Source organism: Equus quagga, chromosome 3, assembly GCF_021613505.1.
Source record: "Equus quagga isolate Etosha38 chromosome 3, UCLA_HA_Equagga_1.0, whole genome shotgun sequence".
In the NCBI taxonomy this organism is placed as follows: Eukaryota; Metazoa; Chordata; class Mammalia; order Perissodactyla; family Equidae; genus Equus; species Equus quagga.
In genome coordinates this window covers 101,814,536-101,842,398 of record NC_060269.1, presented here as the reverse complement: position 1 = coordinate 101,842,398, position 27,863 = coordinate 101,814,536, and the positions used below count along the sequence as shown (strand labels likewise).

At 34.3% G+C, this 27,863-nt stretch overlaps 1 pseudogene; it reads right to left on the bottom strand.

The window, feature by feature from the left end:
- Positions 1–10: 10 nt before the first annotated feature.
- Positions 11–26,028, bottom strand: LOC124237229 (UDP-glucuronosyltransferase 2C1-like; annotated as a pseudogene).
- Positions 26,029–27,863: the final 1,835 nt, after the last annotated feature.

The following is a 27,863-nucleotide window of genomic DNA, read 5'->3' as shown; positions in this document are numbered from 1 at the left end:
ACAAAGAAAATTATTCTCTCTTTTTCTTCTTTCCTGTCTTCCCAAACTTCCAGCAACAGAACAGGCAACATTTTGTGACCAGAAACATAATAATTGCCACACAGGCTAGCAGGAACCCAATCACATCCAAAGAACGGTACTGGTACCAGGTGAGATCGTAGGAGGCTGGCCGCAGGTGTTTGGCTCCTTTGTGGCGCATGACAAACTCAATCCAGAAGACTGCTCGATCCAGGGGCTTCATAGGCTGATCATGGTGAATTCTTGATAACCTCATAGCATTCTCTTTATATCTAAAGATTGGATACATAGATAGCAACTTGAAAAATTCATGAAGAACATGATATGCTTAATTATGTTATGTTCTTAACAGTTGCTATGTAACTATATAATAAACTTCTCGTTGATGATAGCACCAAGAACCTAGAATGCATATGACAATTTATTTTCTCATGAGAAACTTCTAGATATGGTGACCTATCAGTTGGAATTATTCAATATTTCAAAGTCTAAGTAATAATGGGAGGTAGGGGAGAAAATAATTTCTGATTGGAAACAGGATTTGAAAAGTTCCGAAATAAGAATGCAGACTATGTCTGTTAAGAATACAGAATTTTGATCTAATTTGTTAAGTGTGGTTTTAGGAACAAGACAGTGAAAGGAAGGATCACTGAGGGGCAGATCTATGATGAAGAGACTCCCTTCTCCCTCTACATGTTTGGTCTGGAGTGTAAGTGTTGACAAAAAGTTAGTCTTCAACAGTAGCAGGTAATGGTTTTTGTTTATGACCCTCCTGCCTCTGACATTTCAGACTGAACCAAAAAGCTTAATGTGACCCTATGGGCAAAAAGTAGGGCCTGAGAGTAAGTAGAGGCTGAGATCTTTGCTTCAAACTACAGAAGTCTGCTTCAGTGTTGAGAAGGGACAATGGCAATAGTGAGAACACAAATCCTTCTAACTTCACTCAAGGAACAAAAGACTAGGCCAGAGTTTTGGTTTAAGATTTGGATGGCTGACCTAGAAGAAGGATTTCCTTGAATTTGTGAAGGAGTTGAAGGAAGGAGGTAATTCTTCCACACTGAAGTGCAATAATCATTTCAAGAGAATATAGAACATTAAATTGTAGAAAATACTGGAACAACATGTAGAAAGTTCTGAGGAAGAGAATGGGGAATCAGAAAAATTATGCAAAGCCCTGTTGCACTTTGCTTTTAAAACAACAAGACAGGCTTTCCTTAAAATGCAAGAATTTAAAGCATAAGTTCCTATGGATATATGTCAGGAAAAAAAAGAAACAACAACAAAAGCTCTAAGACATGAAAGTACAATATTTGTTAGAGAACAAATTAAGAAAACCGAAACAACTCAGGAATAGAAAGACTGAGGTAAAACACGAATGAGACTATTAACTCCATATAAATACCAAACTAGGGTTAAGCAATAGTGGAAATTGTGGGCATAGACAAGATGTATATGTTGTAAGCCTTAGCAATGAAGTAATGATAATACATCAAACAAAAATTAAGATGTGAGGTTTAAGAGACAAGCATGAGAGGTTGAGAAGTGACTTTAGAGTGAGCAGTCATTATATATTGACCAAATTGGAAACATTTTAAAAACATTTTTCCTAATCTTGTCAATATTAGTTCATAGGTTTATATGTAATTTTAGAGCTTAATGTGTTAAAGAATATTTATCCAAATCCTGGCCATTCTTTTAATTTGATTATGGTTTCTTTCACTCTCTGAATATATTTACTGGATTTATTTCAAATAAAACAACATGATTAATGTAATCATTTATTGTTGAGAAATTATGTGTCTATTTATGAGCACAGTTACGTTTATTTGAAATTAAATAATATTACCAAGAAACATCAAAATGAAAGGATTTTTCAGCTTTACTTAGATATAATTGAAATATAACAATGTATAAGTTTAAGGTGTATGACCTGTATCTTCATACACTTATACGTTGCAATATGTTCACCACTTTAGCATTAGCTAATAACTCTATCACATCATATAATTACCGTGTTTTTTTTTTTTTTTTGTGGTGAGAACATTTAGGATCTACTCACTTAGCCACTCTCAAGTATGTAATATGGTATTGTTAACTATAATTACCACGCTTTACAAAGATCCCTGGTACATATTCATTCTTTACACGTAAGTTTGTACCCTTTAACCTATATATCTCCACCCTCTGAATCCCTGGGCCTTGGTAAACACCAGTGTCTACTCTCTGTTTCTGTTAGTTTGGCTTTTTGGGTTACACATATAAGTGATTCCATAAAGTATCCGCCTTTCTCTGTCTGACATGTCACTTAGCATAATGCCTTGAAGATCATCCATGTTGTCACCAATGGCAGAATTCCCTTCTTTCCCATGGTTGAATAATATTCCATTGTATACATACACAACATCTGCTTTATCCATTCATCCATTCACAGCCATTTAGGTTGCATCCATATCTTGGCCATTGTGAATAATGCTGCAAAGAACATGGGAGTGCAGATAACTTTTCCATATCCTTTTTCATTTCAGTTGGATGTATACAAGGAGTGGGATTGCTGAATCATGCAGTAATTCTATTTTTCATAGTTTGAGGAAACTCCTTACTGTCTTCCATAGTGGCTGTACCAATTTACATTCCCAGCAAAAGTGAGTGTATGTTCCCTTTTCTCCACATCGTCACCAGCACTTCTTCTACCTTGTCTTTTCATGACAGCCATTCTGTCAGGTGTGAGGTGATATCTCATTGTGGTTTTGATTGCATTTCCTGATAATTAGTGATGTTGAGCCACTTTTCATGTACCTCTTGGCCATTTGTATGTCTTCTTTGGAAAAATGTCCATTCAATACTCCTCATTTTTTTATCTACTTGGTTTTCTTTGTTTTCCTATTGGGTTATATGAGTTTTTTATATTTTTTAGATATTAATGCCTTATCAGATATATAATTTGCAAATATTTTCTCCCATTCCATAAGTTGCCTTCCATTTTGGTGATCCTTTCTTTTGCATATAGAATCCTTTAAGTTTGTTGTACTTCCACTTGTTGATCTTTGCCTTTGTTCCTTGTGCTGTTGATGTCATATCCAAAAAATCATTGGCAAGACTTATATAAAGGGACCTTTCCTCTAGGTTTTCTTCTATGAATTTTATGGTTTCAGGTCTTACATTTAAGTCATTAATCCATTTCCAGTTAATTTTTGTGAGTGGTGTAAGATAGTGGTACTGTTTCATTCTCCTGCACGTGATATCCAGTTTTCCCAGCATCATTTATTGAGGAGACTGCTTTGGCTATTTGGGGTCTTTCGTGGCTCCATATAAATTTAGAATTGTTCTTTTCCATTTCTGTGCCCCAAAAGGTTTAAGGACATTATCACTTAACCCGATCTTCACCTTTCCTGATGAAGAACTATTTCTAGTTGGGAAGTTCCCTCCTGGCACTGAGCAATGCTTCGGGAGGGGATGATGCTGGCAAAAAGAAGCTCTTGCCCTTCTGTTCTTGAGCAATTGTTCTGTTTTTGTTTCACTGTGTTGCTAAAATTTGTTGAGCAGAATCTTGAGCTCTCCCAAAGCTGATTTTGTTCATGGATAACTATCTAATTATTGATTTTTGTCTGGAGATGGAAAAGCTGGGACTTCTGTGTTGCCATTTGGACCTCTCAATTTTACTTTATTTTCTTAGGCTTTCATTTATTTATTTATTTAATTTATTTGTTTTTGGAGGGAGGGAGATTAGCACTGAGCTAACATCTGTTGCCAATCTTCCTCTTTTTTTTCCTTTTTCTCCCCAACCCCAGAAGCTACTTTCATATCCTAGTTCTAATTGATTCTAGCTCATCTACGTGGGATGCCACCGCAGTATAGCTTGATGAGTGGTGTGTAGGTCCAAGCCCAGGATCCAAACCAGTGAACTCTGGGCTGCTGAAGCCGTGTGCGTGAACTTAACCACTTGACCTTGGGTGTGACCCCTCTTTCCTTTCTCTTGTTCTAAATTAAAATATTGCAATATAGAATTTTTTTTGTTAAAAACTAGCAGGATGCAATTTTATAAAATAATTTCTCTTTTTATTTATCCTTTATAAATTAGCAAAAGAAAATATCTGAAGTAATACTTCTCTATTGGTAATTAGTTAGAGCTTCAGGAGGAGAGTTAAGTGATTTTTAATTTTTGTTTCTCTATGTTTTTGTTATATTACCTAAATTCTTTATAGCAGTAATATCTGCAATTTGTGAGAAATTAACAGTAGTTATTGTAAATAATAAATAAAGATTTGCATCTCTTTAGCAAGCTTATTTTATTTACATTAATTTAGTGTTTCTTTGAAGTTGATCTATTACCCATTAACTGTAGGTGATTCAAAATGCCACCACAGAATTTGAGTGGTATAAGATAATTGTATTTTATATTAATTATGTGCTGGTGATTATTTAAAAGTAACCAATTTAAAGTTGAATAAAACAATTTATTTCTTTTAAAACACTAGATGCTTCTCAGTAAAGAATATATTCTATACTCACGACAGGTTGTTAATAACTGCCTTCAAAGCATTAAGCAGATCGGAAGTGGTCATTGCATGCAAGTCTACTTCAACAGCTGCCCCTTTGGCCTTCACACGAGCAATATTGCCAAACTGATCACTGAATACGGGAATTCCCACCATTGGTACTCCGTGGTAAATAGCTTCATAGATTCCATTTGTTCCACAGTGAGTGATAAAAGCTCTGGTTTGGGGATGACCTAACAGGAAAAAATATACCATTATTCTAATTTGAGATAGTTTCAGAAACAGAAAATCATGGTAGGTGTACAAACATTGATTCAATTAGGCAACATCTTCTATACAATTCTGTGCTATGAGGTCATATATAAAGTCCTATAAACTGTAAAGAAAGCAGCAATTAGTTATGCCAGCAATTAATCCATTCCATATACCTGTGAGAAGGTTTCGGTGGAGTCTAAATGATGGAGAATAGTTGTCAGGTCGACAATTTCTGGGGGTAAGGAATACATTAACAAAAACAATGGAAAGATTGAAGAAATGAAACTCTTGTGTGGATGGGGAAGGGGAAGCAGGATGTGCAGGGTTTCAATGGGAGAACGTTGTACTAACAGGCTAGAAAGATAGGGCGAGTTCACGAAGTACTCTGTTTAAGATAATGGAATTTTGCACTTGACTTTATAGTAATATGGAGACATTTACAATATTAGAAATGATGACTAGAATTACCAGAATTTTATTTTCAAATAGTTATAGTGCGAAAGAGAGAAGAGAGGTTGTTGAAAATGGATACAGAGACTCAGGAGATACTGCAATATTCTATGTCAAAGTTAATGAGACCCTGATTTAAAGGTGTGCTGACTCTGATTCTGAGGATGGAGAGATTGTGTCATAAATGGGAGAATTATAACTTCCATATTCATGTTGAAACCTGACAAAGACTCTCCTTGACCAAACTCTAGTCAGGCTCTTCTGAACTTTCTTACAACTAGACCCTGAATTTTGGGCTTCTGTATGTTGTCTCTGCCTTGTCTAATTTTAGCAAGAATCCAGCTAAGTCAGTTTAGTAAGACTCTCCCAGCCTCAATATCTGGTCACCATTTATATCTGATCAGTTTCCTTATCCATCAGCACACCATAGGTGATGTCTGATCACCCTGACCTGCCTTCAGCAAGAATCTGGGTAGGTCAGTTTAGCCAGGGTCTCCCCATGCCCTTGAGGTTTCCCAAGTGTAATTTTCCATCCAGTGACACCTCCTCCCCTTCCCATCTGCCCTGCTACTCTGTTCCTTGGCTATAAAATCCCTACTTTTCCTTTTTGTTCTCAGAGCTGAGTCCAGTCTCTCTGACTCACTGCAAAAGTCCACTTCAGTGATGGTCTTCAACAAAGTGTGCCTTACAGTCCTTAGCAAGTATCATGGAAAATTGTTTCTTTAAGAAACTTCAGAAAAAAATGTAAAGAAGACATGAAGTGGGGTTTTTTTTTTTTTGCTGGTTTTGAATACAAATTTGTTGTATATATCCATTGTTGAGTAATCATTCAGATTAAATCCTCATTCAACTTTGTTTAGTTTTGCTTCTCTTTGATCTTACCAAGAAGATCATTCTGTGGAATCCAGTCATATAGCTGTGTATTGGGTCCTAATGTATCTGGTTTCTTTCCTGTGTATGTCCAGAGAACCTGTTATGATAAATTCCTTTATTAGATTTTCAGAGTCACATTATTCAGTTCTTAGAATCAATCTAGTTCAATGCTTCCATGTAAAAGGTGAGCAAACTGAGGCCCTAAGTAAATAAGTAATTGGTGTTTTTAAACCTTTGAAACTGGAGCTAGCCTTCAAATGCTTGCAATAGTCCTAACAGATAGGCTGCCATCAATAGGACATTTCTCACTTGGCAGATGAGAAAAACAAAACAATCTGTATCTGAAATAATTATATATTGGTATTACTAGGCCATTCTGGTAAAGGGAAGTTTTAAATGGAGTTTTATGAAGCAAAGGGAAGGATGTTACTTAAATTCACTTTAAGAATTTGTTAGTGTTTTGAACTTTTCTTACTTATTTGGCAGTAACTAGAAGCAAGCATTGTCTTTTTTTATTATGGAAAAATATGCATAATGATATTTGTTATTTTAATCTCTTGCAAGTATACAATTTGGTGGCATTAATTATATCCACAATGTTGTGTAACTATCACCACTATCTACACCTCCACAGTTTTCATCATCCCACACTTAAACACTGCCTAATTAAACAGTAACTCCCTCTTGCCCTACGCTCCAGTCCCTGATGACATCTATTTTACTTTCTGTCTCTAAGAATGTGATTACTCCAGGTACCTCATAAAAGTGAAATCATACAGTATTTTTCTTGTTCTGACTGGTTTATTTGACCCAGCATTGTGTCCTGATGGTTCATCCATATTACGATGTATTCGAATTTCCTTCCTTTTTAAGACTTAATAATATTGCATTGTGTGCACATACTACATTTTGTTTATCCATTCATTTGGTTATCGTGAATGATGTTCTTATGATTATTGTGTACAAAAACTTATTCAAGTTTATGCTTTCAATTCTTTTGTATATAGCTAAAATTGGAGTTATTGCATCATAAGGTAGTTCTATGTTCTCACGTTTTAAGGAACTGCAAAACTGTTTTCCACAGTGCCTGCATCATTTTTCACTCCTACCAGCAATGCCCAACAGTTGCAATTTCTCCACATCCTACTCACACTTGTTATTTTCCATTTTTTGAAAATAATCATCCTAATGAGTGTGGAGTGGTATCTCATCGTGCTTTTGATTTGTATTTCCCTAATGATTAATGATGTTGAGTCTCTCTTTATGCACTTCTTGACCATTTGTATATCTTCTATGAACATATGTCTATTCAAGTTCATTCTCATTTTTTAACAGGGTTTTTGTTGTTGTTGAGTTATAGGAGTTATTTATGTATTGTGGACATTAATCCCTTATCAGACACATGATTTGCAAATATTTTTAACAATCAGTAGACACTGTGTTTTGCTATGTTAATAGGATCTTTTGACGCACAGAAGTTCTCTCAAGTAGTTGAAGTCCAGTTTATCTGCTGTTTCTTTTCTTGCCTGTGCTTTTGGTGTCATTATCTGTGAAATAATAGCCAAACTCAATGTGAGAAAGATTTTTCTCCAATACTTTCTTTTGACAGTTTCATAGTTTTACCTCTACAGTTTAGGTCTTTGGTTCATTTTGAGTTAATTTATGTATCTAGAATAAACTAAGGGTCCAATTTCATTCTTTTGCATGTGGCTATCAAGATTTAACCAGCACTATTTTGAAGAGACTGTTCTTTCTCCATTGAAGGGTCTTAAACCTTTGCTGAAAATCAACTGACTATATATGTGAGGGTTGATTTCTGACTCTATCTTGTATTCAATTGGTTTATATATCTGTTTATATGCCAGCACTACACTGTATAACTTATTGTAGTTTCATAGTAAATTTCAAAGATAGAAAGTGTGAGTCATCTAATTTATTCTTTTTCAAGATTATTTTTTCTCTATTTGTGGCTCTTGCAGTTCCATATGATGTGGAGGATTATATTTTCCATTTCTACAAAAATTCTGTTGTAATTTTCATAGGCATTGTATTGAGTCTGTAGATTTCTTTGTTCAGTGTTGACATCTTACCCATGTTAAGTATTCCTATCCATGAACATGTGATGGCTTTTCATTTATGTAGGCCTTTTTTAATTCCATGAAGTAATGTTGTTTTGTAGTTTTCAGCATACAAACATTTCACCTTCTTGTTTAGATTTATTCTTAAGCATTTAATTCATTTAGTTGTTCTTTTAAATGGAATTGCTTTCTTAATTTCATGTTCAGATTGTTCATTGATGGTGCATATATGCACAACTGATTTTTGCATGTGGATCCTGTATCCTGCAACTTTGTTGAATTTGGTTACTGGTTCTGGTAGCTTTTTGCAGATTCTTGGTGATTTTCTGGATATAGAATTCTGATATCTGCAAATAGAAAAAGTTTTACCTTTTCTTTTCCAGTTTGGATGCCTTTTATTTCTTTTCTTGTGTAATATCCTGAGCTATAACTTCTGGTCCAATGCTAAATAGCAACAGTAAAAGCAGACATCCTTGTGTCTTTCCTTACATTAGGAGGAAAGCTTTTAGTTTCCACTACAGAGTAAGATGTTAGCTGTGGGTTTTAAAAAATATCATTTAGCATATTGAGGAATTTTCGCTCTATTTCTAGTCTTATCAAGAATGAATATTGGATTTTGTCAAATGTTGCTTTTGTGTGTAAGTGGAAATGATCATTGTTTTTACTTCATTCTATTAATGTAATATGTTACACTAATTTCACATGTTGACCTACTCTTGAATTCCTGGGATAAATTGCATTTTATTATGGTGAATACTTCTTTCAGTATTCTCTTGGATTTGATGTGCTAATACATTTTTTAGGTTTTTTTACATCTATATTTACAAGGGACCTTGTACTGTAATTTTATTTTCTTGTGAAGTCCTCATCTGGCATCTGTATCTGGGTAAAGGGTCCTCACAGAAAAATTTAGGAAGTGTTCCCTCTTCTACAAATTTTTGGAGGACTTTGAAAAGGGTTAGTTTAATTCTTTAATTCTTCTTTAAATGTTTAATATAATTTACCAGTGAAACCATCTGATTCAGGACATTTCCTTGTTGAGAGATTTTTATTAGTAATTCAATCCCTTATTTTGTTATAAGTCTGTTGATGTGTTCTATTTCTTCTCCAATCAGATTAAAAAACTTATGCGTTTCAAGGAATGTACCTATTTCTCTAGGTTGTCTAACTGTTTGGAGTACAATTGTTCATAATATCCTTCTTATAATCCTTTTTATCTCTGTAAAGTCAGCAGTGTTCTCTCCATGTTCTACTGATTTTAGTCATTCACATCTGCTTTTTTCTCTTTGCCACTCTGGTTAAAGGTTTGATAATTTTGTTGATCTTTTCCAAGAACTAACTTTTGGTTTCACTAATTTTCTCTATTGTTTTTCTGTTGTGTGTTTTATTTGTCTTTTCTCTAGTCTTCATTATTTCCTTCTTTCTGCTTGCTTTGGGTTTATTTTGGCTTCTTTTTCTAATTCTTTAAGATATAAATTAGGCTATTGATTTCATATCTTTCTTCTTTTCCAGTGTAGGCGTTTACAGCTATAAATTGCCCTCTGAGAACTACTTTCACTGCATCTCATCAGTTTCAGTCTGTTCCACTTGCATTGATTTTAAAGTTTTTTTAATCGTCCTTGTGATTTATTCTTTGACTCTCTGGTTCTTAACTTCAGTAGCATACAAAAACTCTACTCCTTTTATCGCCATCCCTCCTTCTGTTAATGATGTCACAAATTACGTATTTATACATTGTTTTCCTAATAATGTCAATTAATAATGGTTTTTCATACCTTTCTCTTTTCAGTCAGTGAGAATGTAAAAACGTGGTGTTAGCGTCTGGCCCGGTGGAACAGTAGTTAAGTTTGCACATTCTGCTTCTCGGCGGCCTGGGTTTCACCGGTTTGGACCCCAGGTGTGGACATGGCACCGCTTGGCAAAAGCCATGCTGTGGTAGGCGTCCCATGTATAAAGTAGAGGAAGATGGGTATGGATGTTAGCTCATGGCCTGTCTTCCTCAGCAAAAAGAGGAGGATTGGCAGTAGTTATCTCAGGGTTAATCTTCCTCAAAAAAAAAAAAAAAAAAAGAACAAACCCCAAAAAGAAATAGCAACAAAAAAGTGGAGTTATATTCAAAAGTGCAGTAATCGTACCTTTTATAATTACCTTTGTAGTTACCTTTACTATAGATCTTTAGTTCTTATGTTTTGTGTTACAGTCTAGCAGCCTTTTATTTCAACCTGAAAGACTCCCTTTTTTATTTTTTGCAAGGCAGGTCTAGTGGTAATGATCTCCCCAACTGTTGTTTACCTGGGAATGTTTTAATTTATACTTCATTTTTGAGGACATTCTTGCATGATATAAGATCTTCAGTTGAGAATTTTCAGTTTCACCACATTGAGAATATCAACCAACTGCCGTCTGGTCTCCAAGTTTTCTCATGAGAAATTGGCTGATCATCTTATTGATCATGTATGTGATGAATGGCTTCTCTCTTGTTGTTTTCAAGATTCTCTTATTGTCTTTGCTATTCCACAGCTTGATTATAATGTGTCTTGTTGAGGTAGTTTATCTTACTTAAAGTTTGTTAATCTTCTTGGATTTATAGATTCATTTCTCCCTTGAAATTTGGGAAAGTTGCAGCCATTATTACTTCAAATATTATTTTGCCCCTTTTTTTTCTTTCTGGGGCTCCCACAGTATATGTTTTTCTCTGCTTAATGATGTCTCACAAGTCTCTTAGGCTTTGTTCACTTTTCTTCAATTATTTTTCTTTCTGTGCCTCTGACTCAATAATGTCAATCATCCTTTCTTCAAGTTTGCCAGTTCTTTCTTCCACCTGTTCATATCTGCTTTTCAGTCACTGAGATGAACTTTTCATCTCAGCTATGGTAATCCTCAGCTCCAGATTTGTTTTTGTTCTTTTTATAATTTCTGTCTCTTTGATATTTTCATTTTGTTCTTTCATTGTGTCTTCTCTTTATTAGTATCTTCTTTTAGTTCTTTGATCATCCTTAGATAATTGTTCTAAAGTTTTTTCTAGTAATTCCAACCTCTAAGATTCCTCAGGGATGCTTTCTCTCAATTTATTTTGACCCTTTGAGTGAGCCATGCTTACATCTATCTTTGTTTGCCCTGTGATTTTTGTAGAGACCTGGACATTTGATTCGCATAATGTATTAACCCTGAAAATCAGATTCTCTTCTTTCCTTGTGGTTTTTCTTTTTTTCGGTTGTTGAAGGGTGTCTCTTTGCAAGAATCAAGCTGACATGAGACTTTAACTGTTCTCAAATCTTTTCTGAGCCTCTCTGTATCTCTCTCTAGATGTGCACATGGCTTTCTAAATTCAACTTTATGTGCAGATGCTTTAAAGTGGACTATTTCTCCCAAGTGGAGAAAATGGATAAATGAAAAAAAAAAAAAAGTATTGCTCCTTCAAATCTCCTGAAACTTGCTCTTTCTAGTGAGAGTTGAAACAACCGTGGCCAAATTTCATTCCTCTACCTTGGTGATTAAGCCAGCAGTTAAGAATTGGAATACAGAAGCCCAATGTCTGGAGGATATGGTCATTATTGCCAACTCTGGCTGTACAGAGTTGTACCGGGAATACAGGCATTTTACCTGACAGGGGTCTGGAAGATGGAGGATTTGAAGCTGCTGCTCTGCTAAAGATTGAAATTGACCAATTTTAATTAATCGCTGTGTACCAGCCGAGCTTTACCCTGGAAGTTGTGAGTGCTCTGATGGACTTCAGAGTTCCAGTATAGTGACTTCAGAGAGTTTCTGCCAGCACAATTGTTTTAGGTTAAAACGCATATCCTTGGTGCTTTCTACACCATCCTGATGTCACCGTTAAGCATTTTATTTTAATGGAATATAAAAATCAATATTTTTAGGATGATCATTTTAGATTAAATATTTAAATGCATACTGCTGCCACAAACGACTTTTCAAAGAAATTTGGTTATAAATACAAGTATTGTTGTGATCATTTAGAACTTAATATGACTTTTATTTGTCTATTTTATCTAAAGCTAGAGAGGAAAAATATTCCTGGCAGTATAAAAACAACGTTACTCAATTATAATTTAGAATGATGTTAATAAATAGCATCACATTTTGTAGTAACATCATAGAGTGAACTGCACAAATCTTTTACTATATTACTAACAATTTTAACTGTTTAAATAGAAGAATCATTATTTAGAAGTACTCCAGGAATCGTAGCTGTCAGCTCCAGGTGCAACCTGGGTCTGATCCAAAACCATAAATTATAAGGAAATATGGTCCCAAGGGACATTGTGAATTGAGGTCGTGTTTTTGAATATCTTTTCCTTTATGTTAGTTGTACCTGATATGCATGCCTCAGATTTAAAAAACAAAGAAACACCACAAAACAGGATTAGCTTACACGGAAGCCTTAAAACCTACCCATAAAGTTGACAGATTGTTTAAGACCAGTGAATGATTTAGTTTTAGTTCGTTATTTAAAGTAAATACTGCAAAATGCTTGCCTGAAAGTAATGCCAGTTTTAAAGCAAGAGAGCAGTCAATTTTTTTTAACTAATCTCTTCTAACATTCAATATTTCTTAAAGGCTCAGTTAAATTGACAATAACAGTACCAATAGCTTTTTCTACATTTGTAAAGTACACTTTCAAGGAGACTTTCATGGATTTTAAAATAGCTACCCTTCAAAGAATAAGATTATCTGACCTTCTGTGGAATCTGGGCTAGGGCTGATGCAATCATGTTAGACTTTTCTTCTGTGAGATTTTGGATCATTGACCCCAGAGTAGATACCACAACTCCATCTTTGCCTGAACTCTGGACAAACTCTTCTAACTCCTGTAAAGAAAACAGTCTTTGTAATATGAAAGTCCAGAGTTTGAAGAATAAAACAGTCACACACTTTTCTCAATGTGTCTGAATTATTAAAACAGTTCTGACTTTTCATACATAAACCATTTTACAGTATGAAATATGACCTGAAATCACTGGTTATTAGGCAAATTAAAATGATTTAAATTGAAGGTTTCCATCCAGATTGTTCTAAACATTTCTGAGGTGTGTTTGTGTGTGTGTTTGTTTTAACAAATTTTTGATTACTTGTTATCTTCTGCAAGGTGCTCAGCTCTTTACAGGTCTCATTTAGCTTAAGTATATGATGATCGGAAGAGATATGTATACATATGCAGATGAGAAAGCTGTCTCAGAGAGATTAAGTACTTTGTTCAAGGCTAGACAGCATTAGGTGGCAGAACCAAATTTCTAAATTAAGCTTGTAGATTGTAAAGCCAATGACCATATCTAATACTCTCTACTGCCTTCCAACATCCTCTCCACAATGCTCCAAATGGAGAAGATTTGAGTGGCACTCTAAGACAGATAGCTCTGGTTCTTCAAATCATATTTAGTCTTGGATAACGTGAAGATTGTCCTTAACTTTTATGCTGTGTCAGTCAGCATAATGACATGCTAATGGTTTATTTACTTTGCTTTACTGTTTTTTAAATTTTCTTTTATTTTGGTTCCACTCATACTTTATATAAGCTTCCCCAAACACATCTAGGAATGAGGTAGCCTTACAACTTTTCACCAAATAAGTAATATAGAAACACCTGTAATGCATGCTCTGGAGAGAACAGTAATATGGAAATGTACAGCTTTTCATTCAAAATAAAAATAGCATATTTAATCATGTTGAAGTAAAAAGAAATCTTCTGACCCTATGATTAAGTACTAATCAAACTAAAAGAACAAAATAAGACAAGAAAAAAATGTGTGAGGATCTAAAGGAGAAGACATAAATTTTATAAACATGTAAATGACAATATTGGGGAAACAAAGATAACCAATAACCAAATCATTATAAATAACAGTTGGTCATATTCATAATCATTACACAAAAAATATTTCTTCACAACAGCAATATCCAACCTGAACTTTTAAAATGAATCATCTTTCACTGTAGTAATTGAAAATATAAACTGTTTAAGAGTAGTAACACATGTGCTTTCATTGAAAGAAGTTTCAAATTCTAGTAAATGAGATAGAAAAAGACCCTAATAGATAGATGTATTGTGTGTATTAGTGTTCTCCAGAGAAACACAATGAATAAGATGTGTATCTGTATCTATGTATCTATATCAATCAATCAATCTATCTATCTATCTGTCTGTAGAGACAGATTTATTTTAAGGAAAGGGCTCATGAGATTATGGAGCCTGACAATTCCAAAATCTGCATGGTAGGCCATCAGGCTGGAGATCCTGAGAAGAGCCAATGTTGTTCAAGTGTGAAGGCCTTCTGCTGTCAGACTTTGCTTTTACTTGGGAGAAGTAAGTCTTTTGTTTTATTCATGCTTTCATCTAACTGAGTGAGGCTCACGCACATAATGGAAAGCAATTTGCTTTACTCAAAGTCCACTATTTGAATGTTAATCCCATCCAAAAACAACTTTGGAGGAACATCCAGAAATTTTTGACTAAATATCTGGGTACAAGCCAAGACAAGTTGACACATAAAATTAACCATCACATTGTGGTTGTAGATGGAGTGACTCAATATGTAAAAGCTATCAATCTTTTAAAATTAATTTTCCATTATGATATAGTTTTCTTGAGAAATTGACAAATATTTTTAAATTTATATAGAACACTCTTTTTATAAATAATTAATTAACTTTTTGAAAAAGAAAAGGAAATATTGGGAGCTTCTTAAACCAGATAATAATAAATAATACAAAATGAGTGCAACTAACCTCCTAACAGACAAAGTGAACAACACAACAAAACAGTGAGACCAGAAAAAGAAGAATGAGTATGTAAAAGCCTGCTATATATAAAGGCAATATCACAAGTCATTGATACAATCGGAAAGAAAAATTCACACTGAGTAGATTATTTACTATTAGGTGGTGCTATAAAAATATATTCACTACCTAGACAAAAGAGAAAAGTGAATCCTTACCTCATATTATACATTAGTATAAAATTTAAATGGATTAAAAGAATCCGTATTAAAGTAAAATATTATAACTTTTCAAATAAAATATAAAAGAGGAGCTTTATAATCATAGAAATGAGAAAATATTTTAAATGAGACTTTGAAAATTACAAACCATAAGGTAGAAAAGGATGGAATTGATTGCATCAAATTTAGTACTTTATGTATCCCTGAAAGAAGGAAATAAGGGATAATGTTAACAGATATACGAATTCATAAATGAAGATATTTGCAATGGCTAAAATAAGGATTAATACCCAGATATTCTAGATTATGGAAAAAATTTGTATTGCTTGACAAAAAAATAAAAGGAGGTTATCCAAAAGAAAAATATACCAAGTATGTAACTTTAACAGGGAGAAAATGAGAATAACTGGTAAGTTTCTGAAAAGATGTTCAACTTTGCTGTTAATTGAGATTACCAATAAAATATACCAATATGATACCACTTTACCTTTATTAAACTGACACATATTAGAAAATAGAATACTATTGAGGGCTAGATACAATGTGGAAGATGGGACCATTTAAGCGTTCCTGATGAAACTATACATTTGTACAGATTTTCAGTAAGATTAAGTGCACAATGAAATAAAGCATGCATGTACCCCATGACCCTACAATCCCACTATTGGATATATAACACAAATTTATGTAAACGTCCATAAAGAAATACGTTTCAAATTTTTCTTCACAATATTCTTTGTTGCAGGATAGAGCTGGAGACAACTAATTGTCCTTTATGAAATAAACACACAAAATATGGTAAATACATACAGCAAAATTCTCTGCAACCATCAGAATAAATGAAATATATTTAGAAATAGAAACTTGGACACATATTAAAAAATAAAGTAATAAAAGAAAGAAAACTTGAGCTATAGCATAACTCCATTTACATAATTAAACTCAAATCAATGCTATCTGTTGTTCAAAGATCCAGATGTTTCTGTAAATTGGAATGAGAGCACAAATATTATGCACACTTGACTAGGTGTCTACTGGTTGTCGAGTAATGGAAGAGAAGAGGATACGCGCTGATTACGGAATGGGGTGAGTTGAGATTACGATTAACACATTCTGAGGACCTGAGGTTCAAACAAAGCAAATGAAAACAATACATAAATTCCATATTTCCACAAACATATGTTTTAGCATTCAAAATTAAATTGACATTTTTTATCATGCTTTAGTGGGAGGGGAATTTTTCCCTCTTCTTCCCAACCTTTTCCTATTTCTTCCTTAGAAGGAAGAGATTAAGGTCTGTTTCAGTCTTACTTCAGAACCCTGATTGGGTCACATTTACTAGGAGATTACTTTATTGAGCGTGATAAGAACACATAGACATGGGTTAGTGTGGCTCTTTCCCTACTTCTTCTGTAGATGAGATTAAAAGTTTAAAAAGAAAAGAACCTGTTCCAAAGACAGGCCTTGCATACTGTTTTCTTCTTTCATGTTTAAATTGATATTACTCTGACACAGCTGCCTGGTTATCTGTAGGGTTTTGACTCAAAGGAAGCAGAAGCTATGGACAGTTGAGTCTAAAAAAATGATCCAGACTAATTTACTGCATAGAGAGTAAGGCACAAATACAGTTAACAAAAGGGCTCCCACTTATTAGTCATTTTTCCATTGTACGTACACTAACTCCAACACAGCACACAAATGTGGTTATTGTTTGTGGAAAGATTCAAGTTTTACCAGGTTCTCCCATCATGTTTCTGTCTATTAAAGCCTCAAACCTGATGATTACTTTAACTGTCACCCTCACTATGGGTTACTTTGCACACTCACTTTGCCTCTTGAGGTTGTATGTAACATGTAGATTTAGTGTTCTTAATCAGATTTTTATAATTAGGAATATTACTGAAAATCCTGAATTATTCTGATACCAAAATTTAACATGAATTATTCAAAAACTTAAATGTCATGAAACAATTTACCATATTAGAGAATCTTTACTGCCATCATAGACTCAGGAATCAATTTTTTCATGAGCACAAAAACCTGTGCATTATTTGAATAAAGATTGTGATTGTGTTTTTGTAGTGTCCCCAAGGCCCTACTGTGGTTTGGCAGGAGGAGACAGGGGAAATAAGATTCCATGGTAAATACTATACAATTCTGACCCTTTCTGAGTATTCTTAAAGGTCATACGAAAAACATCAGATAGATGCTTCATGAGACACTGTTGGTGAAACAAATAAATGCATAAATGTACAAATACATATAAGGGTGCTATTGGATCAATAATAATGCAATAGGAGGGTTCCAAATATATTTGAATTATTAAAATATATTAAATATGCATATAAGTAAGTCTAACACTGTCCCAATTGGTGACTTCTATGTTTTTAGAATTGAATCTTTGCAGTGTATAGATCTTTCATCCAAAAGTATGAAATAATGTGAAGAAGGCCCAGAATATTTAAGTGACTATTTCTGAGCAGAAGCAATGGTTTAGAACAATATAGAATGGATTTCCAGTATTATTTAACTTGTCAAAATTTAAATGCCCATGCAAAAAAACAATAAAGGAAAGACATACAAAGAAACATACAGCAAAGCATTCACTCTTGAAGTCTCTTTCTTAACATCCACCTCCAGCCAGTCAAAAATGCTATTGACTTTCTTTGTAAATGCCTTTCAAATCTCTGCACTTCTGCTCATAATCACTAACATCCTATACTTTGTATCTCTGTAATCTCATGCAGTAACTGTTGCAACTGTATTACCTCATTTCCCTGCTTTAAACCTTGGTCCATTCCAAAAAATTCAATAGCCAATATTTATGACAGGGTAAGCTATATCACATTACTGATTAAAAATCGTGCATTGATCCTTCATTGCCCTTAAATTTGAAGCAAAGAATACTCAGTATTACCCATTTGGTTTTTCTTAACCTATCTCCCCATTCTCTCTCTAATCTAATTACTCTCCTCTATTCAAATCAAATAGTTCATCATTACTAAACTTCTGCCAAAAATTTTTGGATAGACGGTCATATCTCTATTTGATGGATTCTCAAATTATTATAATTTCCTCACTATTGTTCATTTCTATGATGAGGAGATGCTAAATAACATGCATCTATATAATCTCAGTCGATTAAAAGAACAGTTTATTTCTTTTTTATGCCATAATACCATCTATTAAGCAGCACTTCCTACATATATTCTTTAATCGAGAATTAAGATTGGCAGAGTAGCCAATATTTGGAACACAACCTGTTGACATAACAAAGGAAAAGAGAATTCTGGAGTCTCTGGACTTGACAATTAAGTGTTGAGCCTGGAAGTGCTCCATGACACTTTAGTTCATAGTCGTTGCCCAGAGAATACTTTATGATTCCACTAACTCAGGGCTAGGGATTTCATTCCTATCAAATATGTGGCATACTTGATGAATATCACTAATTATTGTCATGATAATGTTACAAGTTACCTATGGCAGTATGATAGTCTAAGAGGATAATGACCATTAATTCCTGTGTTCAAGTTTTCACTTTGATGGCTAAATATTATAAATAAGAAACCAGAAATCATTCCAAAAGACAAATACTTGAGGAAGCAAACATGAGGACATTTAATTACCTTAGGGAGGGGCTTTGCAGGCTTGCAGTGTAGTCCTCCAACAAATTCAAAGTGAGGTCAATAAGGGTAAGGAAATTCAAATTCCCAGGAAGTTTGAATCAACCACATTTCAGCTTTCCCCATAATCTCACATAACGTGGTGGGTTTTCCTGAAGAAAAATGAAGGATGATAGGGGAAAAGCAAAGATAGAGTAAGTGGAAAATATTTTACTATCCAATTTTCTAAGAAAATTCTTAAAGAACCAATTTTAGTCCTATGTAACACATGTGAAATCAACTGGCCTTCCCTCAACCAAGACTATACCATAGTGAGATTATGAATAACCAAACAAGGATTTCAGTCTAGAACAAGGCAAAAGCCTGCAGACAATACAGTCTCTCTGCTTGTGCTAAGCCTGAGCCCTAGTCCCTGCTCAGATTTGGCAAATGCTCCCAGCAGGAACAGGGATCTCAGGCAGTGATCCTCAGCTCACAATGGCAGTGTCTCCTCCACTTCTGGAATTCCAATTTATCTCACCCTTGTTCCTCCGAAAGACTTTTGATATCTTTGAAAAATGACCTTTGTAATTTTCCCATCTTTTTCTAATGTTTTCAAGTGTGCTTCCATAATTAATTACATCCTACCAGGAATGGAAATCTTTTAATAAATTTTTAAAAGGTGATTATCTACTTTGCTATGCAAAATGAAAGTTCCTGTTTCACAAGACTTTGTCCTCTTTGGTGAAGATATAGCATTGCATAACAATCTGGGGGCAAAATATTTGCTATTCTGACACTTTTAGTTGGCACACAGTACAAAATGGGTACCTTTCAACTGAAGAGGCAGCCATTAAACATTAACAGAAAGAGAACTCAAATTAGTGACTCTGAATTAAATCTTTTTCCTGTAGTTTGGAGACAGAGCCTCTTTTTAAAATTCCATTTAGTTACTATGGTACATGAAAGCTTATCCAGAGGTTTGGTGTCATTCGAAATATCCATTCAGTATTCCCGAAATAAGGAAATATAACTACTACATGGTTTTTTATATTACGGCTTTTTGCATATTCTCCTTGATGTCCTAAATGCACTAAAGTTTGTGTTGTTTTGGTTTTTTTTAAGGAAAATTAGCCCTGAGCTAACATCTGCTGCCAATCCTCCTCTTTTTGCTGAGGAAGACTCACCCTTAGCTAAAGTCCATGCCCATCGTCCTCTATTTTATGTGGGACGCCTGCCACAGCATGTGCCATGTCCTCATCCGGGATCACAAGTGGTGAACCCGGGGCTGCAGAAGTGGAACGTGCGAACTTAAGCGCCGCACCACCAGGTGGCCCCCTAAATGCACTGAGGTTTTGATCAGAATATATGAGGGATTTTGAACGGACCAGCACATTTTATCTGTATAAGACATCACAAGCAAATATCAATACTTTATGAGTTTGAATCAGGGAATTACAATGGTATGCAATTCCCAGTTTTATATGCAGAACATATCCCATTTTGGTGTCTTATTGGTGCCAGCGATGAGTATAATCTTGTTCTCTTTGCGTGATGCTTCACTACCTCTTCATTTTTATGGAATTTTTATTAAGATATAATTTATATACCACACACGTCTTCCTTTTAAATACACAGTTGAGTAATTTTTAGTATGTTTGCAAAGCTATGTAGCCATCACTACTATTTAATTTTAGAATATTTTCATTACTCCCAGAAGAAATCCCATATCCATTGACAGTCATTCTCTATTTCTCCCTTTTCCCAGCACCTGAAAAGCAGTAATCTACTTTCTTTTGCTATTTGCCTATTCCAAAATAATCTTATTTCATTTCATATAAATGAAATCATACACTATATGGTCTTATGTGCTACCTTCTTTCACTTAGTCTAAGATTTTTAAAGTTCATCCATGTTGTAGTAAATATCAGCACTGTGTTACTGTTTTGTTCTTTTCTTTTGAGGAAGATTAGTCCTGAGCTACTCCTATCCTATCCTCCACTGGTCCTTCTCTTTTTGCTGAGGAAGATTGGCCCTGAGCTGACATCTGTGCCCATCTTCCTGCATTTTATATGTGGGATGCCTGCTATAGCACGGCACGATAGGCAGAGTGATGGTCTACATCCAGGATCAGATCCAGTGAACTCCAGGCAGCTGAAGCAGCATGGCTGAGCTTAACTTCTATGCTCCTGGGCCTGCCCTAGTACTTCATTACTTTTTATTTCTGAATAATATTTCTTTGTATGGATATACTTCATTTTGTTTAGCCATACATCAGTTAGTGAACATTTGGGTTGCTTCCATTTTTTGGCTACTATGAATAATGCTCCTATGAGTATACATGTACATATATTTTCACTTATCTTTGATATATACCTAGGAGTAAAATTACAGAGTCATATGGTTGATTCACTCTCTTTCATAAAAAGATAATATCTTTTTCCTGTTAAATCTCTCCTCCTTAGATAATAATCTAGTGTGCTTATTGCATCTTATTGAAATGAAGACAATAGAGCACAAGAAGAGTGAAGAACAATGGATTTTCATAGAGGTTACAAGAAAATGTTCCAAATTTGGAAATCAAAAGAAACTACAGCACGCTCTTTTGATAGCATACTGGGTTATAGTGGAATAACGAATGAAGGATTACTTAATTCTTTAGGAGAATGTGCCTATGTTTTACTTTGTTATTTATTACTGATTTACGATGGACTTTTGAGTCTAAATACAATGACATTAAGTGTTAACTTGAATATTTCTGTCTGGTAGAAAAGATCACACCCAAAACGATAATTTTATGGCCCTGTAAGACATTAACCAGTATTGTGTCTAACCTAGCAGTATTATCTTAACATTACTGTTTTATCCCCAAAGTGTTTATAAATAGTTTCTCCAAATATTTTTTGAACCAGATTTGCGATCTTAATGATTCCCTCCTGGATGATTTGAATTTATCTATAGTATGTTTCTCTTACTAATTCTATAAGAGTTGTGAGTTATATTTTTAAAAATTTGGAAAATATACTAGAACACATTATAAAATGAAGATCCTAAATTCTCAATAGCCAAATGATAATCTATAGCTAAAAGCATTTTTAAACTTATGAGAGTTAAAATAAATGTTTTCCTTCTGTTTATCAAGACTTCCTTTGTCCTAGATTATTGATATATTCTTAGAAAGAATATTTATAGGGTCCTAAGAGTGAGGAAAGACTCAGAGACAGAGTCATATCCTATCATTAATGCTTCACTATGTAAGAGGTTCCCAAAGTGACTATGAAACTGCTGGAAACAGAAGTAAATAAACAATTTAGATCCAGTGGTAGAAGAGCCACAGCCTAATCCTTGATTCAGAAAATGTCTCCAAGATGAAATTCTAAGTTATCTTTTCTCAGTTTTTCCTTTGCTGCTTGAACTCTGACCATGCATAAGTGATGGGTGCAAGAATTTCTGCCCACATTTTTTTTTAGGGTCAAGTCTAGAAGAAATAAGTACCTGCTTCTGTCACAGAAAATCCAGAAAAAGTCTCAATGCAATGTTTTGGCCTTCAATAGGCCATATGCCTCCCTTAACATCTGGGATCTTGGTAGGCAGCATACTTCATTACAAACACTCATAGATTTTGTGAGTTGGTGAGGAAATAGTTTCTCATAAAAAATTTAGAACAGATACCAGGAAAAAGGAAAAAGGATGTTGCTTCTTTTAAGAGATCACAAGTATAAAGGAAAATTTGATGTATTTGTTTTCTTTCTGGGAAGGATTCGCCCTGAACTAACATCCGTTCACAGTCTTCCTCTTTTTTTTCCTCCCTAAAGCCCCAGTAGACAGTGGTATGTTCTAGTTGCAAGACCTGCTAGTTCTTCTTTGTGAGCCACCAACGTAACATGGCTCCTGCCAGATAAGTGGTGTGGTTCCAAGCCAGGAACAGAGCCTGGGCCAGCAAAGCACAGTGCACTGAGCTTTAACCACTAGGCAATCAGGGCTGGCTCTTTAATATTTTTTAAGAATACACTTAAACTTTAGTAATGATAAGGTATTAGAGATACTTTGTTAAATAGTAACAAGGAAAATAATCCTAAAATTCATAAGAAACCACAAAAGACTCTGAATTGCCAGAGCCAGATTGAGAAAGAATAATAAAGCTGAAGGAATCACACTTCCTGATTTCAGCTATGTTATAAAGATATAGTAATCGAAACCATATGATACTGGCATAAAAACAGACACAGTCCAATGGAACAGAATCCAGAGCCCCCAAATAAATGCATGTATATACAGTTAACTAATAATTCACAAGTAAACCAAGAATACTCAATGGAAAAAAATAATCTCTTCAGTAAATAGTGCTGGGAAAATTGGATATCAGATGCAAAAGAATGAAACTAGACCCAATCTTATTCCACTCACAAAAATTAATTCAAAATGATTAAAGACTCAAATGTAAGACTTGAAACTATACAACACCTAGAAGTAAATATAGGGAAAAGCCTTCTTGATGTCACTCTTGACAATAATTATTTGGATATGTTGCATAAAGCAGAAGAAAGAAAAATTAAAAATCAACAAATGGGACTACATCAAACTATAAAGGTTCTGCATACCAAAACAAACGATCAACAAAATGAAAAGACAACCTAGGAAATGGGAGAAAATATTTGCAAACCACATATCTGATAAGTATTTAATATCCAAAATATAAGAAACTCATACAACTAAACAGCAAATAAAAAAATAATCCAAATGAAAGATGAGAAAAAGATCTGAATAGATATTTATCCAAAGAAGATATTCAAATGACCAGCAAGTACATGAAAAGATTCTGAAATTACTAATCGTCAGCAAAAAGCAAACCAAAACCACAATGAGATATCACCTCACACCTGTTAGGATGACTATCATCAAAAAGACAAAAGATAACAAATGATGAGAAGAATGAGAAGATAAAGAAACCCTTATGCAGTGTCGGTGGGAATGTAAATTGGTGCAACCACTGTGGAAAACAGTATGGAGCTTCTGCATATAATTAAACAAAGAACTACCATATGATCCAGTGATTCCATTTCTGGGTATATATCCAAAGAAAAGAGAATAACTATGATAAGGAAACAACTTAAGTGTACACTGATGGATGAATAGATAAAGAAAATGTGGTTTTATATATATATAATATAAATATTCTATATATAATATAGTATTACATTATCTAATATATTATTTATATAAGATATTATATATATACCTCTAATACCTTATATATATGTGAGTGTGTGTGTGTGTGTTATTCTGCCATGAGCCAAAAGGAAATCCTGCCTTTTACCTCAATATGGGTGAACCTTGATGGAATTATGTTAAGTGCAGTAAGTAAGAAACAGAAAGACAATTACTGTTTGATATCACTTGTGTGTGGAGTCTAAAAAAAAACAATATAAACCACCCAAACTGATAGATACAGAGAAGAGATTGGTGGTTGTCAGATGTAGGGGTTGGAGTCTTAGCACAAGATGAAGTTGTTCAAAAGATACAAACTTTCATTTCTAAAATAGGGAAGTCCTGGGGATGTAATGTACAGCATGGTCACTACTTGAAAGTGGCTAAGAAAGTTGATCTTAAAAGTCCTCATCTCAAGAAAAAAATATTGTAACTCTGGTTGATGCACGTTAACTAGACTTATTGCAGTGATCGTTTCACAATATATGCAAATATTAAATCACTATGTTGTACACCTGAAATTAATGTAATGTTTTATGTCAATTATATCTCAAAAAACCCCTCTAAATAATGTAATCAGGGTACTGCTTCCTCAAAGATAAATAATATCTTATGCAGCATCATTCTTAACACAACTATATGAACAATTTTTTTAAATAAAATACCCAATTATGCAAAAGGAAAGAGTAAACAGACTTGCTGAAATAATGAGACACATTACACTTGAGGTTAAAGCTCATTAGTTCATATTTGTTGCATGTTTGAGTAGAGCCAGAACAACAAAAGAGTGAGATAAGTTAAAAAATCTGGAAACAAGGTCATTCACAGAAATATCTTCCATTTTTTTCCTCTTTGGGAGAAAAGAGCAGATGAAACCAAGATATATTTATTTTCTAGTTTTGTGCTCACCATATGACAAGCCCTGCAAACGTGAAACTAAGCCTAGATAGGATGCAAACAGAAAGCCTAAGAAATAGCAAGTTAATCAGAAAGAAAACAGAGTGTATAAGAGAAGTAAACGGGAGAGAAAAAGTCCAAGGTGTTGGAAATAAAGCACACTGTTAGATGGGGGTTTTCCAGATACTCAAAAAAATTAGTAGCAGCAAGTAGGATTTATGTATAAACATAAAGAATATTCCTTCTGTGATATGTTGTAAGTATTAAATCATCTAAAACAAACAAACAAAAGAATCATATTTTTTCCACTTGCAACAACTAAAGACACTGCTTAGTCACAATTTCGCTACTCCAAGACCCACAGGAATTTGGGTCCTCACTTAAAACTGCCTTTTTAAAGTTTGTATACACTCAGATAAATATTTACATTTTACATGTGAAATAAGAATCCGTATTGCAAGCAGATTTTCTTACCTAAAACCTTGCTATAATAGTCATCCCATTCTGGAAAAAGAAAATATAAAAACATCATATCATTCATTGTGTAAAATAACCAGTTCTCCAGCCTCTGTACAAAAGTCATGTTGTCTGTCAGTCCTGTTGTGCTGCCAGGAACATATGAAGAAGGGGTGGGAAGTCCACCACACAGTCTTTCAATGACATTCCCCTCAGAAAACCGAAAAGAGTATATAAATGGAATATTGAGAAGCTCAGCCAACAACTCCCCACAAAAACTTAAAGGATCAGAAATGCAGATATCAAACTTAGCTGCCTGTAGCCTGCTGAGTAACTCCTTATTTGTGATAGCACTGTCACATACTCTTTTGAGTGTCCTGAAAAATCTCTCGTTCATTTCTGCCAGTTTTGTTAGCATGTCCCACCATGAAAGTCTTGGCAGTTCAAAAATAACTGAATAGAGATCAGTGTTGAACTCTTCCATGAGAACTTCTTTAGTTACTGAAAGTTGAAGGACCTCTACATTAAAGGGAATCTTGGTATGATCCATCATAAGGCTGGGTGAAGGTACCAGGATGGTTATTTCGTGCCCACGAAGATGGAGTTCTTCCAGAATGACTTTCAAATTAATCCAATGACTAAAATCCATGGGCCATACAAGTACTTTCCCAGTCCTTCCAGAGTCGAGGAAACACAGGTTAAGCATGAAAAGGACACATAAACCTTGCACAGTCTTCATGATCAGCTCCTGCTCTAACAAAACCTGGGCTTAAACCAAGTGCGTGAAGTTCACAAAGCAAAGAGCTCTTCCTTGACTATCTCAACCATTTATAGTAGCTTGGGCTGAACTTTGACCAGCGTACTTTGTATTATTCACTACAATTAAAAACAACTGCTTTGATAAAGAAAATATTAATAATGTCAATAAAATGAGTTAGGAAGGAAATATTCATAATCAATGTTTCATCACTTCTTTTAGTGGATATGAAAATAAAGAGGCTTAAAGTTAAACACAAATCTAAAATAATTTCTAAAGCATCATCATATGATGCATATTTAATTAAGATCGGGCTTTCTGTATCTTTTTCTCTGGTTTTATTTGATGTTCATTTGAACATAATTGTCTCTCTAGTATTTCTCTTATGCGTAACTTTGCTAGATATTCTAGACACGAAGAATGCTATCATCTACTGCCTGGAGATAATATGTGCACTGTAAGAGGTGTTAAGGCAGAGAGAAGATTTAAATCCAAATATACTATTGCTAAATGAGGCGCTCTTTGTGCTAAGTCACATTTATCTTACAGAGAAAAAGAAGAATTTTTTTTAAATTACTGCAGGTATGAGTTCAAGTTCTGATTCTAGCTTAGATTAATGTTATGTTGAGAAGAGGTATCTTAGAGTAGAAAAAGCAGGACATGAAGAAGATAACAATAATCTTACCTTTCTTTCCAGAATATCCATTCTATTTTCTTTGCTTTCTAAACTGAAGAGAGCTTTTATAATGTAAACTTATTTTATTTCGCTTTGATTCCCACACCTGGAAGCCACTGTCACATGTAGAAATGGATCCAAATATATCTGCTACAATAAATTCATGTATAAACATTTGCTTAAAAGGTTGATTTTTTTCCTCAAGTAATTAATCAGTAGGAATATATGATGTTAACACTATCATTTTTATCATTATAAGAATAACTGGATAATAAAATATAGGATTAAGTAATTATTCAATTGATCATCATATCTATAAATTCTATGCCCAAATAAAAATCAATCTGTTCTCCTTTATCAGTCTTCATTATCATGAATCAAAACCTAGCTGTTTTTTATCTAACTTAGAGTAACCGCAACAGCCTTCTGATCTTCCTGTTTTCACTTTTGCACACCTGCAACACAGATTCCACATGTGAATTTTTCTGATTTTCAAAAAAGTTTACTTCAAAGAATGACATTCTTGAACAAAATACTTTAGTAACTTTCTTTTTCAGTACGTTTAAATCTACACTGCCTGACATGGCCCCCAAGATCCTGATTAGATTTCTACTCTTATGTTGTTCCAATTTCCTCCACTAATCATTATCAGGTCCCTTTGAGCTTTTTGATCATAAGAAATTCTTTTCTGGAGTGACATCAGTAGATTGCAGCCTAGGAGTTCTCTACTATCATCACCTCCAAAGAAAATTGATTTTGACAACCACCAAGGAATGAGAGTACCTTTGGGAATCCAGGACTCCAATGGAGAAGATTCAACTGACCATGGGAAAAATAATTCCAAGAATAGATGCATCAAAGAGGGTAAAAGGAACAGTTTCATTTTGTCTGTGTTCCTCCTCCCCCAACGCAGCATAACTCAGTGCCAAGAGAGAGCAAATTGATCTGTGATTTCTACTATGGCAGGAAGAGTGATCATGTAACTGAGCATCTCGCTTCTCCAGTCATGCAGGATGCTGCCCAAGAGGCCCATTTCTTTCTGCTTTACTCAGATTACTGAGGAGACCTGTGAGGCTGAGGGGCTAGAAGAACCTAGGATCACAGCCAGAGCTCAGAACTCATCAAAGTGTTGCTACAAACC